Here is a 13,991-nt window from a genome sequence, read left to right as displayed (position 1 = left end):
GAGTGTGTCTGTGTGTGTTTTTATTTTTTATTGTGTGTGTGTGTTTTTATTTTTGTTTGTGTGTTTATTTTTTCGTGTGTGTGTATGTGTGTGTTTTAATTTTTTTGTGTGTGTGTCTTTATTATTTTGTGTGTGTGTGTGTGTTTTCATTTCTGTGTGTGTGTGTTATTATTTTTGTGTGTGTGATTTTACTTTTGTGTGTATGTGTGTTTTTATTTTTGTGTGTGTGTGTTTTTATTTTTTTGTGTGTGTGCGTGTGTGTGTGTGTTTTTATTTTTTGAGTGTGTCCTTTTGTTTTTGTGTGTGTGTGTTTTTGTGTGCGTGTGTTTATTTTTTGTGCGTGTGTTTATTTGTTTGTGTGTGTGTTTTTGTGTGTTTTCACATTTTTGTGCGTGTTTTTTTATTTTATTGTGTGCTTGTGTGTTATTTTATTTTCTGTTTGTGTGTGTGTGTTTTTATATTTTTGTGTGAGTGTGTTTATTTTTTGTGTGTGTATGTGTTTTTATTTTTCTGTGTGTGTGTTTTTATTTTTGTGTGTGTGTGTGTTTATTTTTTTGTGTGTGTGTGTTTTTAGTGTGTGTGTGTTTATTTTTGTGTGTGTGTTTTTATTTATTTTTGTGTGTGTGTGTTTTTGTGTGTGTGTGTTTAATTTTTGTGTGTGTGTGTGTTTTTTTTGTGTGTGTGTGTGTGTTTATTTTGTGTGTGTGTGTGTTTATTTTTGTGTGTGTGTGTGTTTTTGTGTGTGTGTGTTTTTGTGTGTGTGTGTGTTTATTTTTTAATGTGTTTGTGTGTGTTTTTATTTTTTTGTGTGTGTGTTTTTATTTTTGTGTGTGTGTGTGTTTATTTTTTGTGTGTGTGTATGTGTGTGTTTTTATTTTTTTTGTGTCTGTGTGTTTTTATTATTTAATGTGTGTGTGTTTTCATTTCTGTGTGTGTGTGTTTTTATTTTTGTGTGTGTGTTTTTACTTTTGTGTGTACCTGTGTTTTTATTTTTGTGGTTGTGTGCGTGTGTGTGTGTGTGTGTTTTTATGTTTTGTGTGTGTGTGCTTTTGTGTGTGTGTGTGCGTGTTTATTTTTGTGTGTGTGTTTTTTTTGTGCGCGTGTGTGTGTGTTTATTTGTGTGCGTGTGTGTTTATTTTTGTCTCTGTGTGTGAGTTTATTGTTTTGTGTGTGTGTGTTTATTTTTGTGTGTGTATGTGTGTGTTTATTTTTGTGTGTGTGTCTGTTTATTTTTGTGTGTGTGTGTGTTCATTTTTTATTGTGTTTGTGTGTTTATTTTTTTTGTGTGTGTGTGTTTTTATTTTTGTGTGTGTGTTTATTTTTTTGTGTGTGTGTATGTGTGTGTTTTTTTTGTGTGTGTGTGTTTTTATTATTTTGTGTGTGTGTGTGTTTTCATTTCTATGTCTGTGTGTGTGTGTTTTTATTTTTGTGTGTGTTTTTTTGTCTGTGTGTGTGTTTTTACTTTTGTGTGTGTGTTTATTTTTTGTGTGTGCGTGTGTGTTTTTATTTTTGTGTGTGTGTGCTATTGGTTTTGTGTGTTTGTGTGTTTTTATTTTTGTGTGTGTGTTTTTATTTTTTTGTGTGTGTGTGTGTTTTTATTTTTTGTGTGTGTGTGCTTTTGTTTTTGTGTGAGTGTGTTTTTGTGTGTGTGTGTTTATTTTTTGTGTGTGTGTTTGTGTGAGTTTATTTTTGTGTGTGTGCGTGTTTATTTTTGTTTGTGTGTGTTTATTTTTTTTGTGCGTGTGTGTTTATTTGTGTGTGTGTTTATTTGTGTGTGTGTGTGTTAATTGTTTTGTGTGTGTGTGGTTATTTGTGTGTGTGTGTGTTTTTTGGCGTGTGTGTGTGTTTATTTTTTGTGTGTGTGTGTGTATCTGTGTGTGTGTGTGTGATTTATTATTTTGTGTGTGTGTGTGTTTTCATTTTTGTGTGCGTGTTTGTGTGTGATTATTTGTGAGAGTGTGTGTGTTTGTGTGTTTATTTTTGTGTGTGTGTGCGTGTTTATTTTTGTGTGTGTGTTTTTATTTATTTTTGTGTGTGTGTTTATTTTGTGTGTGTGTGTGTGTTTATTTTTGTGTGTGTGTGTATTTTTTGTGTCTGTGTATGTTTATTTTATGTGGGTGTGTGTGTGTCTGTGTGTGTTTTTATTTTTTATTGTGTGTGTGTGTTTTTATTTTTTTGTGTGTGTGTTTTTATTTTTGTGTGTGTGATTATTTTTTCGTGTGTGTATGTATGTGTGTGTTTTAATTGTTTTGTGTGTGTGTGTTTTTATTATTTTGTGTGTGTGTGTGTGTTTTCATTTCTGTGTGTGTGTGTTATTATTTTTGTGTGTGTGGTTTTACTTTTGTGTGTATGTGTGTTTTTATTTTTGTGTGTGTGTGTTTTTATTTTTTTGTGTGTGTGCGTGGGTGTGTGTGTTTTTATTTTTTGAGTGTGTCCTTTTGCTTTTGTGTGTGTGTGTTTTTGTGTGCGTGTGTTTATTTGTTTGTGTGTGTGTTTTTGTGTGTTTTCACATTTTTGTGCGTGTGTTTTTATTTTATTGTGTGCTTGTGTGTTATTTTATTTTCTGTTTGTGTGTGTGTGTTTTTATATTTTTGTGTGTGTGTGTTTATATTTGTGTGTGTGTGTAAATTTTTGTGTGTGAGTGTTTTTATGTTTTTGTCTGTGTGTGCTTTTGTTTTTGTGTGTGTGTGTGTGTTTGTGTGTGTGTGTGTTTTAAAAGTAAAAACACACACACACAAAATACAAACACACACACACACAAGTGTGTGTTTTTTTATTTTTGTGTGTGTGTGTGTGTTTTTATTTTTGTGTGTGTGTTTTTACTTTTGTGTGTGTGTGTGTGTTTTTATTTTGTGTGTGTGTGTGTTTTTATTTTTTGTGTGTGTGTTTGTTTTTATTTTTTTATATGCGTGCGTGTGTGTTTTTTTTTTTCTGTGTGTGTGTTTTTATTTTTTTTGTGTGTGTGTGCTTTTGTTTTTGTGTGTTTGTGTGTGTGTTTTTGTGTGTGTGTGTTTTTATTTTTTTCTGTGTGTGTGTTCATTTTTTTTGTGTGTGTGTGCGTGTGTGCTTTTATGTTTGTGTGTGTGTGTGTTTATTTTTTTGTGTGTATATGTGTTTTTATTTTTCTGTGTGTGTGTTTTTATTTTTGTGTGTGTGTGTGTTTATTTTTTTCTGTGTGTGTGTGTTTATTTTTTTGTGTGTGTGTTTATGTGTCTTTTTATTTTTGTGTTCGTGTGTGCTTGTGTGTTTTTATTTTTGGGTGTGTGCGTGTGTTTTTATTTTTTTGTGTGTGTGTGTTTTTATATGTTTTTTGTGTGTGTGTTTTTTGTGTGTGTGTGTGTGTGTTTTTTGTGTGTGTGTGTTTTTAGTGTGTGTGTGTTTATTTTTGTGTGTGTGTTTTTATTTATTTTTGTGTGTGTGTGTTTTAGTGTGTGTGTTTATTTTTTGTGTGTGTGTGTGTTTTTATTTTTTTTTGTGTGTGTGTGTTTATTTTTGTGTGTGTGTGTGTTTATTTTTGTGTTTGTGTGTGTGTTTTTGTGTGTGTGTGTTTTTATTTTTTTCTGTGTGTGTGTTCATTTTTTTTGTGTGTGTGTGCGTGTGTGCTTTTATGTTTGTGTGTGTGTGTGTTTATTTTTTTGTGTGTGTATGTGTTTTTATTTTTCTGTGTGTGTGTTTTTATTTTTGTGTGTGTGTGTGTTTATTTTTTTCTGTGTGTGTGTGTTTATTTTTTTGTGTGTGTGTGTATGTGTCTTTTTATTTTTGTGTGCGTGTGTGCTTGTGTGTTTTTATTTTTGTGTGTGTGTGTGTGTGTTTTTATTTTTTTGTGTGTGTGTGTTTTTATTTGTTTTTTGTGTGTGTGTGTGTTTTTAGTGTGTGTGTGTTTATTTTTGTGTGTGTGTTTTTATTTATTTTTGTGTGTGTGTGTTTTTGTGTGTGTGTGTTTATTTTTTGTGTGTGTGTTTTTATTTTTTTGTGTGTGTGTGTTTATTTTGTGTGTGTGTGTGTTTATTTTTGTGTGTGTGTGTGTGTTTTTGTGTGTGTGTGTTTTTGTGTGTGTGTGTGTGTTTATTTTTTAATGTGTTTGTGTGTCTTTTTATTTTTTTGTGTGTGTGTTTTTATTTTTGTGTGTGTGTGTGTTTATTTTTTGTGTGTGTGTATGTGTGTGTTTTTATTTTTTTTGTGTCTGTGTGTTTTTATTATTTTGTGTGTGTGTGTTTTCATTTATGCGTGTGTGTGTGTTTTTATTTTTGTGTGTGTGTTTTTACTTTTGTGTGTATCTGTGTTTTTATTTTTGTGGTTGTGTGCGTGTGTGTGTGTGTGTTTTTATTTTTTGTGTGTGTGTGCTTTTGTGTGTGTGTGTGTTTTTTTTGTGCGCGTGTGTGTGTTTATTTGTGTGTGTGTGTGTTTATTTTTGTCTCTGTGTGTGAGTTTATTGTTTTGTGTGTGTGTGTTTATTTTTGTGTGTGTATGTGTGTGTTTATTTTTGTGTGTGTGTCTGTTTATTTTTGTGTGTGTGTGTGTTCATTTTTTATTGTGTTTGTGTGTTTATTTTTTTTGTGTGTGTGTGTTTTTAATTTTGTGTGTGTGTTTATTTTTTTGTGTGTGTGTATGTGTGTGTGTTTTTTTGTGTGTGTGTGTTTTTATTATTTTGTGTGTGTGTGTGTGTTTTCATTTCTATGTCTGTGTGTGTGTGTTTTTATTATTGTGTGTGTTTTTTTGTGTGTGTTTGTGTTTTTATTTTTGTGTGTGTGTTCATTTTTTGTGTGTGCGTGTGTGTTTTTATTTTTGTGTGTGTGTGTGTGTGTTTTTCTTTTTTTGGTGTGTGTGTTTTTATTTTTTGTGTGTGTGTGTGTTTTTATTTTTTTGTTTGTGTGTATGAGTTTTTATTTTTGTGTGTGTGTGTGTTTTTATTTTTTGTGTGTGTGTGCTTTTGGTTTTGTGTGTTTGCGTGTGTGTTTTTGTGTGTGTTTTTATTTTTTTCTGTGTGTGTGTGTATGTTTATTTTTTTTTCTGTGTGTGTGTGTGTGTGTTTATTTTTGTGTGTGTGTCTATGTGTCTTTTTATTTTTGTGTATGTGTGTGTTTTTCTTTTTTTGTGTGTGTGTTTTTTTTGTGTATGTGTGTTTTTATTATTTTGTTTGTGTGTGTGTGTTTTTATTTTTGTGTGTGTGTGTCGTTTTATTTGTGTGTGTGTGTTTATTTTATGTGGGTGTGTGTGTGTCTGTGTGCGTTTTTATTTTTTATTGTGTGTGTGTGTGTTTTTATTTTTTGTGTGTGTGTGTTTTTTGTGTGTGTATGTGTTTTTTTGTGTATGTGTGTTTTTTGTGTGTGTGTGTGTGTGTTTATTTTTGTGTGTGTGTTTTTATTTATTTTTGTGTGTGTGTGTGTTTTTGTGTGTGTGTGTGTGTTTATTTTGTGTGTGTGTGTGTTTATTTTTGTGTGTGTGTTTTTTTTGTGTGTGTGTACGTTTATTTTATGTGGGTGTATGTGTCTGTGTGTGTTTTTATTATTTATTGTGTGTGTGTTTTTATTTTTTTGTGTGTGTGTTTTTATTTTTGTGTGTGTGTTTTTATTATTTTGTGTGTGGGTGTGTGTTTTCATTTCTGTGTGTGTGTGTTTTTATTTTCGTGTGTGTGATTTTACTTTTGTGTGTATGTGTGTTTTTATTTTTGTGTGTGTGTGTTTTTATTTTTTTGTGTGTGTGCGTGTGTGTGTGTTTTTATTTTTTGAGTGTGTGCTTTTGTTTTTGTGTGTGTGTGTTTTCTTGTGTGTGTGTTTATTTTTTGTGTGTGTGTTTATTTGTTTGTGTGTGTGTGTTTGTGTGTTTTCACATTTTTGTGTGTGTGTTTTTATTTTTTTGTGTGCTTGTGTGTTATTTTATTTTCTGTTTGTGTGTGTGTGTTTTTATATTTTTGTGTGTGTGTATTTACATTTGTGTGTGTGTGTATATTTTTGTGTGTGAGTGTTTTTATTTTTTTGTCTGTGTGTGCTTTTGTTTTTGTGTGTGTGTGTTTGTGTGTGTGTGTGTTTGTAAAAGTAACAACACACACACAAAAATAAACACACACACACACAAGTGTGTGTTTTTTTAATTTTTTTGTGTGTGTGTGTTTTTATTTTTTGTATGTGTGTGTTTGTTTTTATTTTTTTATATGTGTGCGTGTGTGTTTTTATTTTTATGTGTGTGTGTGTGTTTTTATTTTTTGTGTGTGTGTGTGCTTTTGTTTTTGTGTGTTTGTGTGTGTGTTTTTGTGTGTGTGTGTTTTTATTTTTTTCTGTGTGTGTGTTCATTTTTTTTGTGTGTGTGTGTGTGTTTATTTTTGTGTGTGTGTGTGTGTTTATTTTATTTTCTGTTTGTGTGTGTGTGTTTTTATATTTTTGTGTGTGTGTGTTTATATTTGTGTGTGTGTGTATATTTTTGTGTGTGAGTGTTTTTATTTTTTTTTCTGTGTGTGCTTTTGTTTTTGTGTGTGTGTGTGTGTTTGTGTGTGTGTGTGTTTGTAAAAGTAAAAACACACACACAAAAATAAAAACACACACACACAAGTGTGTGTTTTTTTATTTTTTTTTGTGTGTGTGTGTTTTTATTTTTGTGTGTGTGTTTTTATTTTTGTGTGTGTTTTTATTTTTTGTGTGTGTGTGTGTGTGTTTGTTTTAATTTTTGTATATGTGTGTGTGTTTTTATTTTTTTGTGTGTGTGTGTGTTTTTATTTTTTGTGTGTGTGTGTGCTTTTGTTTTTGTGTGTTTGTGTGTGTGTTTTTGTGTGTGTGTGTTTTTATTTTTGTCTGTGTGTGTGTTCATTTTTTTTGTGTGTGTGTCTGTTTTTATTTCTTTGTGTGTGTGTGTTTATTTTTTTGTGTGTGTATGTGTTTTTATTTTTCTGTGTGTGTGTTTTTATTTGTGTGTGTGTGTGTGTTTATTTTTTTGTGTGTGTGTGTGTGTTTATTTTTTTTGTGTGTGTGTTTATGTGTCTTTTTATTTTTGTGTGCGTGTGTGCTTGTGTGTTTTTATTTTTGTGTGTGTGTGTGTGTTATTATTTTTTTGTGTGTGTGTGTTTTTATTTGTGTGTGTGTTTTTGTTTTTTGTGTGTGTGTGTTTTTTGTGTGTGTGTGTGTTTTTTTGTGTGTGTGTGTTTTTAGTGTGTGTGTGTTTATTTTTGTGTGTGTGTTTTTATTTATTTTTGTGTGTGTGTGTTTTTGTGTGTGTGTGTGTTTATTTTTTGTGTGTGTTTTTATTTTGTGTGTGTGTGTGTTTATTTTGTGTGTGTGTGTTTATTTTTGTGTGTGTGTGTGTGTTTATTTTTTAATGTGTGTGTGTGTTTTTATTTTTTTGTGTGTGTTTTTATTTTTGTGTGTGTGTGTGTTTATTTTTTGTGTGTGTGTATGTGTGTGTTTTTATTTTTTTTGTGTCTGTGTGTTTTTATTATTTTGTGTGTGTGTGTGTGTTTTCATTTCTGTGTGTGTGTGTGTGTTTTTATTTTTGTGTGTGTGTTTTTACTTGTGTGTGTATGTGTGTTTTTATTTTTGTGTTTATGTGCGTGTGTGTGTGTGTGCTTTTGTTTTTGTGCGTGTGTGTGTTTTAGTGTGTGTGTGTTTATTTTTTGTGTGTGTGTTTGTGTGTGTTTATTTGTCTGTGTGTGTGTGTTTGTGTGTTTTTACTTTTTTGTGTGTGTGTTTTTATTTTTGTGTGCTTGTGTGTTTTTTTATTTTTGTTTGTGTTTGTGTGTTTTTATATTTCTGTGTGTGTGTTTATATTTGTGTGTGTGTGTGTGTTTATTTTTGTGTGTGAGTGTTTTTATTTTTTTGTGTGTGTGTGCTTTTGTTTTTGTGTGTGTGTGTGTTTTTGTGTGTGTGTGTTTTTGTGTGTGTGTTTATTTTTTGTGTGTGATTGTGTGTGTTTGTTTGTTTACATAGAACATAGAACATAGAAAATACAGCACTGAACAGGCCCTTCGGCCCACGATGTTGTGCCGAACCTTTGTCCTAGATTAATCATAGATTATCATTGAATTTACAGTGCAGAAGGAGGCCATTCGGCCCCCCGAGTCGGCACCGGCCCCCGGAAAGAGCACCCCACCCAAACTCAACACCTCCACCCAACACCAAGGGCAATTTGGACATTAAGGGCAATTTATCATTGGCCAATTCACCTAACCCGCACATCTTTGGATTGTGGGAGGAAACCGGAGCACCCGGAGGAAACCCACGCAGACACGGGGAGGATGTGCAGACTCCGCACAGACAGTGACCCAAGCCGGAATCGAACCTGGGACCCTGGAGCTGTGAAGCAATTGTGCTATCCACAATGCTACCGTGCTGCCCTTGAGAACAAATAAATCTACACTATATCATTTAACCGTAATCCATGTAGCTATCCAATAGCTGCTTGAAGGTCCCTAATGTTTCCGACTCAACTACTTCCACAGGCAGTACATTCCATGCCCCCACTACTCTCTGGGTAAAGAACCTACCTCTGATATCCCTCCTGTATCTTCCACCTTTCACCTTAAATTTATGTCCCCTTGTAATGGTTTGTTCCACCCGGGGAAAAAGTCTCTGACTGTCTACTCTATCTAGTCCCCTGATCATCTTATAAACCTCTATCAAGTCGCCCCTCATCCTTCTCCGTTCTAATGAGAAAAAGCCTAGCACCCTCAACCTTTCCTCGTAAGACCTACTCTCCATTCCAGGCAACATCCTGGTAAATCTTCTTTGCACCTTTTCCAAAGCTTCCACATCCTTCCTAAAATGAGGCGACCAGAACTGTACACAGTACTCCAAATGTGGCCTTACCAAAGTTTTGTACAGCTGCATCATCACCTCACGGCTCTTAAATTCAATCCCTCTGTTAATGAACGCGAGCACACCATAGGCCTTCTTCACAGCTCTATCCACTTGAGTGGCAACTTTCAAAGATGTATGAACATAGACCCCAAGATCTCTCTGCTCCTCCACATTGCCAAGAACTCTACCGTTAACCCTGTATTCCGCATTCATATTTGTCCTTCCAAAATGGACAACCTCACATTTTTCAGGGTTAAACTCCATCTGCCACTTCTCAGCCCAGCTCTGCATCCTATCTATGTCTCTTTGCAGCCGACAACAGCCCTCCTTACTATCCACAACTCCACCAATCTTCGTATCGTCTGCAAATTTACTGACCCACCCTTCAACTCCCTCATCCAAGTCATTAATGAAAATCACAAACAGCAGAGGACCCAGAACTGATCCCTGCGGTACGCCACTGGTAACTGGGATCCAGGCTGAATATTTGCCATCCACCACCACTCTCTGACTTCTATCGGTTAGCCAGTTCGTTATCCAACTGGCCAAATTTCCCACTATCCCATGCCTCCTTACTTTCTGCAGAAGCCTACCATGGGGAACTTTATCAAATGCCTTACTAAAATCCATGTACACTACATCCACTGCTTTACCTTCATCCACATGCTTGGTCACCTCCTCAAAGAATTCAATAAGATTTGTAAGGCAAGACCTACCCCTCACAAATCCGTGCTGACTATCCCTAATCAAGCAGTGTCTTTCCAGATGCTCAGAAATCCTATCCTTCAGTACCCTTTCCATTACTTTGCCTACCACCGAAGTAAGACTAACTGGCCTGTAATTCCCAGGGTTATCCCTAGTCCCTTTTTTGAACAGGGGCACGACATTCGCCACTCTCCAATCCCCTGGTACCACCCCTGTTGACAGTGAGGACGAAAAGATCATTGCCAACGGCTCTGCAATTTCATCTCTTGCTTCCCATAGAATCCTTGGATATATCCCGTCAGGCCCGGGGGACTTGTCTATCCTCAAGTTTTTCAAAATGCCCAACACATCTTCCTTCCTAACAAGTATTTCCTCGAGCTTACCAATCTGTTTCACACTGTCCTCTCCAACAATATCGCCCCTCTCATTTGTAAATACAGAAGAAAAGTACTCGTTCAAGACCTCTCCTATCTCTTCAGACTCAATACACAATCTCCCGCTACTGTCCTTGATCGGACCTACCCTCGCTCTAGTCATTCTCATATTTCTCACATATGTGTAAAAGGCCTTGGGGTTTTCCTTGATCCTACCCGCCAAAGATTGTTCATGCCCTCTCTTCGCTCTCCTAATCCCTTTCTTCAGTTCCATCCTGGCTATCTTGTATCCCTCCAATGCCCTGTCTGAACCTTGTTTCCTCAGCCTTTCATAAGTCACCTTTTTCCTCTTAACAAGACATTCAACCTCTCTTGTCAACCATGGTTCCCTCACTCGACCATCTCTTCCCTGCCTGACAGGGACATACATATCAAGGACACGTAGCACCTGTTTCTTGAACAAGTTCCACATTTCACTTGTGTCCTTCCCTGCCAGCCTATGTTCCCAACTTATGCTCTTCAATTTTTGTCTGACAACATCGTATTTACCCTTCCCCCAATTGTAAACCTTGCCCTGTTGCACGTACCTATCCCTCTCCATTACTAAAGTGAAAGTCACAGAATTGTGGTCACTATCTCCAAAATGCTCCCCCACTAACAAATCTATCACTTGCCCTGGCTCATTACCCAGTACTAAATCCAATATTGCCCCTCCTCTGGTCGGACAATCTACATACTGCGTTAGAAAAGCTTCCTGGACATACTGCACAAACACCACCCCATCCAAACTATTTGATCGAAAGAGTTTCCACTCAATATTTGGGAAGTTAAAGTCGCCCATGACTTCTGCACCTTTCCAAAATCTGTTTCCCAATCTGTTCCTCCACATCTCTGCTACTATTGGGGGGCCTGTAGAAAACTCCTAACAAGGTGACTGCTCCTTTCCTATTTCTGACTTCAACCCATACGACCTCAGTAGGCTGATACTCCTCGAACTGCCTTTCTGCAGCTGTTATACTATCTCTAATTAATAATGCCACCCCCCACCTCTTTTACCACCCTCCCTATATTTTTATTGTGTGTGTGTGTGTTAATTGTTTTGTGTGTGTGTTTATTTGTGTGTGTGTGTGTTTTTTTGTTTGTGTGTGTTTACTTTTTGTGGGTGTGTGCATATCTGTGTGTGTGTTTTTAATTTTTAGTGTGAGTGTGTGTGTTTTTATTTTTTGTGTGTGTGTTTTTGTGTGTGTGTTTTTTTGTGTGTGTGTTTGTTTATTTTTTGTGTGCATGTTTGTGTGTGTTTATTTGTGTGTGTGTGTGTTTGTGTGTTTATTTTTGTGTGTGTGTGTGTGCGTGTTTATTTGTGTGTGTGTGTGTTTATTTTTTTGTGCATGTGTGTGTGTGTTTATTTGTGTGTGTGTGTGTTTATTTTTGTCTGTGTGTGTGTTTATTGTTTTGTGTGTGTGCGTTTATTTTTGTGTGTGTATGTATGTGTTTATTTTTGTGTGTGTGTCTGTTTATTTTTGTGTGTGTGTTTATTTTTTAGTGTGTGTGTGTGTGTTTTTATTTTTTAGTGTGTGTGTGTTTTTTTATTTTTGTGTGTGTGTGTGTTTATTTGTGTGTGTGTGTGTTTATTTTTGTCTGTGTGTGTGTGTTTATTGTTTTGTGTGTGTGCGTTTATTTTTGTGTGTGTATGTATGTGTTTATTTTTGTGTGTGTGTCTGTTTATTTTTGTGTGTGTGTGTGTTTATTTTTTAGTGTGTGTGTGTGTGTTTTTATTTTTTTGTGTGTGTGTGTGTTTTTTTATTTTTGTGTGTGTGTGTTTTTATTATTTTGTGTGTGTGTTTTCATTTCTGTGTGTGTGTGTGTGTTTTAATTTTTGTGTGTGTTTTTACTTTTGTGTGTGTGTGTGTTTTTATTTTTGTGTGTATGTCTGTGTTTATATGTTTGTGTGTGTGTGTTTTTATTTTTTGTGTGTGCTTTTGTTTTTGTGTGTGTGTGTGTTTTTGTCTGTGTGTGTGTTTATTTTGTGTGTGTGTGTTTGTGTGTGTTTATTTGTGTGTGTGTGTGTGTTTGTGTGTTTTTATTTTTTTGTGAATGTGTTTTTATTTTTTGTGTGCGTGTGTGTGTTTTTATTTTTTTGTGTGTGTGTGGGTTTATATTTGTGTGTGTGTGTGTTTATTTTTATGTGCGTGTGTTTTAATTTTTTTGTGTGTGTGTGCTTTTGTTTTTGTGTGTGTGTGTGTGTTTTTGTGTGTGTGTGTGTCTGTTTTTGTGTGTGTGTTTATTTTTTGTGTGTGTTTATTTGTGTGTGTGTGTGTCTTTGTGTGTTTATTTTTGTGTGTGTGTGTGTTTATTTTTGTGTGTGTGTGTTTATTTTTTTGTGCGTGTGTGTTTATTTGTGTGTGTGTTTATTTGTGTGTGTGTGTGTTTATTGTTTTGTGTGTGTGCGTTTATTTTTGTGTGTGTATGTATGTGTTTATTTTTGTGTGTGTGTCTGTTTATTTTTGTGTGTGTGTTTATTTTTTAGTGTGTGTGTGTGTGTTTTTATTTTTTAGTGTGTGTGTGTTTTTTTATTTTTGTGTGTGTGTGTGTTTATTTGTGTGTGTGTGTGTTTATTTTTGTCTGTGTGTGTGTGTTTATTGTTTTGTGTGTGTGCGTTTATTTTTGTGTGTGTATGTATGTGTTTATTTTTGTGTGTGTGTCTGTTTATTTTTGTGTGTGTGTGTGTTTATTTTTTAGTGTGTGTGTGTGTGTTTTTATTTTTTTGTGTGTGTGTGTGTTTTTTTATTTTTGTGTGTGTGTGTTTTTATTATTTTGTGTGTGTGTTTTCATTTCTGTGTGTGTGTGTGTGTTTTAATTTTTGTGTGTGTTTTTACTTTTGTGTGTGTGTGTGTTTTTATTTTTGTGTGTATGTCTGTGTTTATATGTTTGTGTGTGTGTGTTTTTATTTTTTGTGTGTGCTTTTGTTTTTGTGTGTGTGTGTGTTTTTGTCTGTGTGTGTGTTTATTTTGTGTGTGTGTGTTTGTGTGTGTTTATTTGTGTGTGTGTGTGTGTTTGTGTGTTTTTATTTTTTTGTGAATGTGTTTTTATTTTTTGTGTGCGTGTGTGTGTTTTTATTTTTTTGTGTGTGTGTGGGTTTATATTTGTGTGTGTGTGTGTTTATTTTTATGTGCGTGTGTTTTAATTTTTTTGTGTGTGTGTGCTTTTGTTTTTGTGTGTGTGTGTGTGTTTTTGTGTGTGTGTGTGTCTGTTTTTGTGTGTGTGTTTATTTTTTGTGTGTGTTTATTTGTGTGTGTGTGTGTCTTTGTGTGTTTATTTTTGTGTGTGTGTGTGTTTATTTTTGTGTGTGTGTGTTTATTTTTTTGTGCGTGTGTGTTTATTTGTGTGTGTGTTTATTTGTGTGTGTGTGTGTTTATTGTTTTGTGTGTGTGTGTTTATTTGTGAGTGTGTGTGATTTTTTTGTGTGTGTGTGTGTTTATTTTTTGTGGGTGTGTGTGTATCTGTGTGTGTGTTTATTTTTTAGTGTGTGTGGGTTTTTATTTTTTTGTGTGTGCGTGTTTGTTTTGTGTGTGTGTTTGTTTGTGCGTGTGTGTTTATTTTATGTGTGCGTGTTTGCGTGTGTTTATTTGTGTGTGTGTGTGTTTATTTTTGTGTGTGTGTGCATGTTTATTTTTGTGTGTGTGTGTGTGTTTATTTTTTATTCGTGTGTGTGTGTGTTTATTTGTGTGTGTGTGTGTTTGTGTGTTTATTTTTGTGTGTGTGTGCATGTTTATTTTTGTGAGTGTGTGTGTTTATTTGTGTGTGTGTTTATTTTTGTCTGTGTGTGTGTGTTTATCGTTTTGTGTGGGTGTGTTTATTTTTGTGTGTGTATGTGTGTGTTTATTTTTGTGTGTGTGTTTATTTTTTTGTGCGTGTTTATTTTTGTGTGTGTGTTTTTATTTATTTTTGTGTGTGTGTGTTTCTGTGTGTGTGTGTGTTTATTTTTGTGTGTGTGTGTGTTTTTATTTATTTATGTGTGTGTTTTTATTTTTGTGTGTGTGTGTTTTGTGTGTGTGTGTGTTTTTTTGTGTGTGTGTGTTTATTTTATGTGTGTGTGTGTGTGTGTTTTTATTTTTGTGTGTGTGTTTAT

The sequence above is a fragment of the Scyliorhinus torazame genome, chromosome 25 (assembly GCF_047496885.1).
Source record: "Scyliorhinus torazame isolate Kashiwa2021f chromosome 25, sScyTor2.1, whole genome shotgun sequence".
Classification (NCBI taxonomy): domain Eukaryota; kingdom Metazoa; phylum Chordata; class Chondrichthyes; order Carcharhiniformes; family Scyliorhinidae; genus Scyliorhinus; species Scyliorhinus torazame.
This window is presented reverse-complemented; position numbering follows the sequence as displayed.